We start from the raw sequence: 6,000 nt of genomic DNA on the forward strand, positions 1-6,000 counted from the left end.
GAGTGTTTGATACTTGCGTATATTGAGCTGATGGAGGCGTTGGTGTGTGTGTTGCTTTCTCTGGTTGCATTGCTAGCTCCATATCTAGAGCTCTGTTCAAGGCCTCGGCATAGGAAAGTGTCGTTTGACTAGCCAATACAACTCTTATCTCTTGTCGCAGTCCGGCGCAAAACAACTCGGACATCTTCTCATCCGTATCCACTCTATACGGTGCATAGCGGGCCAGATCGCAGAATAGTCGATCGTACTCCACTACAGTTTTATTCCCTTGCTTTAAGGTGGTAAACTCCATCTCCTTCTTTTTCCTATAGCTTCTGGGTATGAACTTCTCACACAGAGCAGTCTTAAAAAGCTCCCAAGTGAGTTCATCTAACTGCTCCGGGGTCATAGTTTTCTGCTTTGCTTCCCACCAATAGTCGGCGGTTCCTTTCAGCTGGTAAGACACGCACATAAAACGTTGTGCGTCGTTGCATCTCAAAAATCGAAAGATTCGTTCCATAGCACGAATCCATTCTTCCGTTTCAGCAGGGTCTCCCGTGCCTGCGAAAGTCGGTGGGTTCTGTCTTAAGAAAAGTTCTTCCACTCTCCTATCTTGAGGTGGAGGCGGCGGCGTAGGTTCTCTGGGTTCTTCCTCATTCTCGGGTGTATCTCTGTTCACTCTTCGTGGAGGCATTATGACAATCTACAAGTTTGGGTCAAAAGATAAGTTCCTCTATGTGACAAGGATCATCTTACTCTAGTCTTATGGCTGAGTAATTCACAACATACCATGCGTCTTATATATATATATATATGTATATACATACATTATCACATAGAGTATACTCAATGCATCAAGTACTCGGTTCTCAATCAATGTATACAAATTGACAACTACATCATAACAATGCATCAAAATAAGTAATCACATTTCTCATTTAGTCAAAAATGGCCACTTTGGCCCATCATGTATATACCGTGAAAATTGCCTCAGCGAGGGCTTCTTTTGTACAAAATGATCTATAAACTGCTATAGGTCAGTACAAAGTACTACTCTGCTAAAGACCTAGCTACTGCATCAATACTGCGTCTATGTACAAGCAGCCCTACAATTGGGTACAGATACTATCCGTTACCCGTGTACTATAGGGGCCTAAAATAAGTACAAGCCCTGGTCTGGGATGGAACTATCCATTGTTAGCCAAATCTAGGGCTATCTAGACAAAGCTACCATATATATACATCTCTACTCAAATACCATCATATCAAAACCATATCCACCCATGACCTCTACCATCACCCCGGCTACTATCGTCACTCCCATCCTCCGTAGCATCAGCACCGACATCTGCTCGAGCGTCACTCAATCGGGGCACATACGGCACACCATCCTCACTGTCAGAGTCAGCACGGTGAAAAGGGTCGAAGGCGGCTCTCTCTCGAATCGGATCTCCTCGAGGGACGTCCGTCTCGAAGGCCTGGCCCATGTTAGGAAGATCCAAGGGCTGTGAGATGAGAGTCCCAACAACCGGGACTGATCCTGTGTCGTCCTCCATGTCTCTAGCTGTCCCCTGGGGTCGTGAAGGTCCTGGTGCGAATGGATCAACATCAGCCATAGCAATCTCGCCCTCTCCAACCGTAGGGAGGGGAGGAACAGGGAGGGTCTCACGGATGGGGCTCATCAGCTGCTCGATGGTATCGATGGCCTCAGTGGTGTCTATGGTCATAGGGGTAACCAAGATATCAATAGGAGAAATCTCCTCCTCGGGCAGAGTGCCCTGAGGAAGTGAAGGAATAGGGTCATCAATCGGCTGGAAGCTAAGGAGGTCTAGTCCCAATGCCATAAAAGGATCCTCAGTCTCAAGAAGACCCTGAGGCTGACTCTCTGCCTCACCCTCTCGGGTGTCACTCTCCGTCAGGTAAAAGTAGGGTGGGTTCGCATACATCACGAACCGGCTCAACAGAATGGTTAGGTACTCCGGGAATCGCACCTCAAATCCTCCCGGTGCCAACGGGCTATAGAAGTCTGGGGCGATAAAATGACACCAAGCCTGCCAGTGGGGTGGCATCCTATGTGGTAGTATCTGCATGGCCTGCTGGGCCGTGACTCCATGCTCTACGGCGTCAATCCACCTGTGGTGGAAGCGTGCTAAGAACTCTCCAATAGTCTCGTGGTGCTCCAAAGTACAGTCATAGAAAGCCTGTACTATGTCGAATCCGTCTGCCATGCTAGAATAACAACTCGTGTTACTAAGTCAAGAATGACTTACTCGTTTATTACTCAATAACATACTCGTTTGTCGGTGTTCCTCTAGGATTCTCGTAGTGTATCGGTATCAATATTGATTCCAATAAAAATTTTCCACCATCTTACTTATCCAGTCAATCAAAACTAGATATCAATAATATTGCATCATGTACTAATCATGCTTCTTTCTCAACTTATAAATATCATCAACTTATCAATTGCATATCTCATGCTCATAAGTAACTTTAAACTTTAACTTGCATACCTCGTCAAGCTGGCGGAGATGGGGTGTTGGCTCTTGTCAGTGACATAGCTCTTTTAGTCTAAGACTCTAGCTTAGACTCAATAAAAAAAAAACTCTATAAGAGATTATACTCAGAGCAGACGAGCTGCTCTGATACCACTCTGTCGCAGCCCGATATAGCCAGTGATAGCGTATACCAAGTATCGTACGACTAATAAAAGAAATAGTGAAAGAAATAGGAATACATCTTATTTTAGCGGAAGCAATTGCAAACTTTACTCATTTTAAAGAAGGATTTCAAGACCAAAATAATTACTAGCTTGGGTAAACATGATTAAGCCATTGAAACTTAGCAAGGGTCTGAGAAGTATTTCCCTTAAGGGATATTACAGACATAAGCAAATTAAATAAAGAGTTTCATCAGAGTTATGCAGCGAGATGCGTTACTATATGTGTGAAGACATATAGCAGGGAGTTCAAATTCTTATAGAGTCAAAGCTTATAAAGATAAATATGAGACATAGGAAAGACACAACCAACTGACAATTCCAACAGCTTTCACCCATCCTCGCGCCAAGCCAGACCTGCACATTTAGAAATACATGCAGGGCTGAGTACCAAAAAGCACTCAGTGGACTCATGCCGGAAATAATTGAAATGTTGCTCTTAGAGCTATATGTCAATCTTGCCCTTTTCAATGCATCAACAGGATTTAACTGAGATTAAAAATACATGTTCATGTTTTTCTGTCATAAACTCATTTGCATCATCATAATAATATCATTAGTCTGCAGACATTATATATTCACGGTATGTGCCAACTATGAGAACTCATATAATATATATATATATAAGGTGAAGAGAAGGAGGCCTCCTTCAAATCACCGTGACCGGCCGACTAGAGACGGCTCACGGTCACCTCTGCGCACAAAACCTTTACTGTCATATAAATCAGTCAAAGGCCGATATCTTGCATCATGATCATAATCATGTCTTTCATAGAGGCAACATACCATATCTCATTCTCATCAATAATAAATATGGCAAGTTGACAATTTTCATAATACTTATCAATAATGCTTCAACATGCTTCATTTTCATAAGATTCATCAATAATGCTTCAACATGCTTCATTTTCATAAGAATTTGCATTTGTACTCATTATCATGGTAGCTAGCCATAATAGAGTTAGAATAAAGCCCACCTGTCTCAGGGGTCGATGACGTAATGCTCAGAGTCGTACTAACGCCGGCCGTCACTCGAACCTTTGGTGGCGCACGTGGTTTAGATTGTCATGTGACAAAATAAACTCTAGTTAGAATTTCATCTAACTAATATCTCAATACTTATGCTTTCATCATATGCTTAATCTCATCTTATAACCTATCTACTATTTACCCAATTGGACCTCTCAATTTAATTAGATATCTTATCCAATTAAAAGACTCTCAATCCTAGGTAAATAGCATTCATAAACATCAAATAGTCATTCATACTTTGCAATAATCAATTTCCACATAATACATTTTCACGATTTATCACAATAGTCAAATGACTTAAAAAAAATAATCCTATGAACTCGAAATCTTTTTCCTTGTAAGTAAATTCCCAAATATTCACGTAAGCTTGGAAATAAATATAAAATTTTCTAGTAGTATTTTCATGACATAACATGGTGTATTAATCCACCAAAACTTTAAAATCCTCAAAACAATTACAAAGTAGAAATTTTCAGACTCCTACAGTTTATCATTCTGCTCTGCCTCAACTTTAACGAATAAACTGTTTTGACTCAGAAATCTCCTAGATTCGAGACTTACACTGTTGAAAACCTTTCTGCGTCTAGTTTTATTTAAAAAAAAGTAGAGTGAAAAACTCCAAGTGGTTTACGAGATATGGGTGTTTTCCCACAGTCTACCAGATTCGGCAGTTTTGCACGACTGGAAGCTATGATTTTTGAAAAATAGTAAACGTTGGCCAAATGGTTTGAAATTTGGTGTAAATCAGTATAATACATGTATCTTTCTACCATACAAATTTGGGAGGCTGAATGTTTTTGAAAGTTACTGAAAAGTGTGACTCTAGGGACTGCCTTTCTAAATTTCCGGTGGACATGCGCAGTAAACGTTTTGCATTTTAAAAAGGTAGTAAAAGAAGTTCAAATGACTTGAAATTTTACCAGCGTCCTCAAGACACATATATCGACACACTGTAAAATTTTGAAGAGTTTTGGACGAGGGAAACCTCGTCGACTGATCAGTCCAGAACGTAAGAAAACTTCTCAAAATGGTTGAAACAACAACATATACACATATCATCATAGATCTATACTTTCATCACCATTCTCATGCATTTTCACACTAATAACTCATCATGCTTCAATTATGCATCAATATACATGCTTATACCACAAGAAAATATATATATAACATAAGAGGAGGATTGAGGTTGCTACCAACAAGATCAATGGAGGTGGAGTAGAAGATGATGCGTAGTATGCTTGGAGCTTGAGCTTGAAGATGAACACTTTAAGAAACCTTAGTTCTTACTATATTTGGTGGAACAAGAAAAAGAAGTGTGGTGGAGTGAGGAGGAGGAGGAGGGCTGCTGAAAATAAAGAAGAATAAGAGAGGGAGGGAGATGAGAGAGAGGTGTGCATGTGCTTGTGAGCTTAAAGTGTGGAGGAATGAGTTGGCTAGTTAGATTAGCTTTTTAGGGGCTCTTTAATGGTGCATGTGATTTCCATTGATGGGAAAGAGAAGAATAATGTGGGAGAGTGGGGAGGGAGCTAGTGCTGCGTAAGGGTGATAGAGTGAGAGAGAAAGAGTGAGAGAGATTGAGAGAGATAGAGAGAGTGAGAGAGAAAGAGAGATAGGTGTGTATATATATATATATATATATCTATATATATATATATACTTGAATAATTATAACTCTTATTTAGTATGTGGGAAAAATATATCTCATGAAAATATATTTATTCATGTGAGGAAAAATTATCTCTATTATGATATATCTAACATCATAATAACAATGCATCAATAAATCATATGTGAATATTCTACCAAGTAAAATATTTATATCACATAGACATTTTAATAAAAATATAGGGCGAAGATAGGTTTCTCAATAAGAGAATTTATAAGACTCGAGAAAATAATATCGCCTCCTATTAAACTCTAAAAATTTCTTATCTCATTTATTCGCCCACGTGCATAATTCCTCTAGCTACTATTTAAAACTCAATTTAAATTCGAGCTAGGGCACAAATAGCTTCTCAAAACACGGGGTGTTACAGTTGAACTCTGCACCAATGGTATGCACGGTGTAACCCCCCACTCTGCAGTTAAGCGCCGTAGTGATCTCGGTCACCGGGGTATCAGCCTCCCAAATGTTGTTGAGCTGGAATGAGATGGTTCTTGGTCTGGATTGATTGAAGACCAACTGGTCCAAAGTGCTTAGGATCTCCAACGTTACTCGTTCATAGGTGGGCCATCCACCATTGAAGATGTAGGTCCACCCAACATGG

The 6,000-nt window shown here is 40.2% G+C and overlaps 1 long non-coding RNA gene across 1 annotated transcript; it reads right to left on the reverse strand.

Moving 5' to 3' along the window:
* Nucleotides 1-2,791: 2,791 nt before the first annotated feature.
* On the reverse strand, nucleotides 2,792-5,264 carry LOC130989365 (uncharacterized). Its single transcript, XR_009090588.1, has 3 exons — nucleotides 4,927-5,264; nucleotides 3,676-3,736; nucleotides 2,792-3,055 (listed from the first exon to the last, which is right to left on the reverse strand). It is a non-coding gene; the product is annotated as an uncharacterized LOC130989365 (long non-coding RNA).
* Between the last annotated feature and the right edge of the window lie 736 nt (nucleotides 5,265-6,000).

The sequence above is a fragment of the Salvia miltiorrhiza genome, chromosome 6, assembly GCF_028751815.1.
Source record: "Salvia miltiorrhiza cultivar Shanhuang (shh) chromosome 6, IMPLAD_Smil_shh, whole genome shotgun sequence".
In the NCBI taxonomy this organism is placed as follows: Eukaryota; Viridiplantae; Streptophyta; class Magnoliopsida; order Lamiales; family Lamiaceae; genus Salvia; species Salvia miltiorrhiza.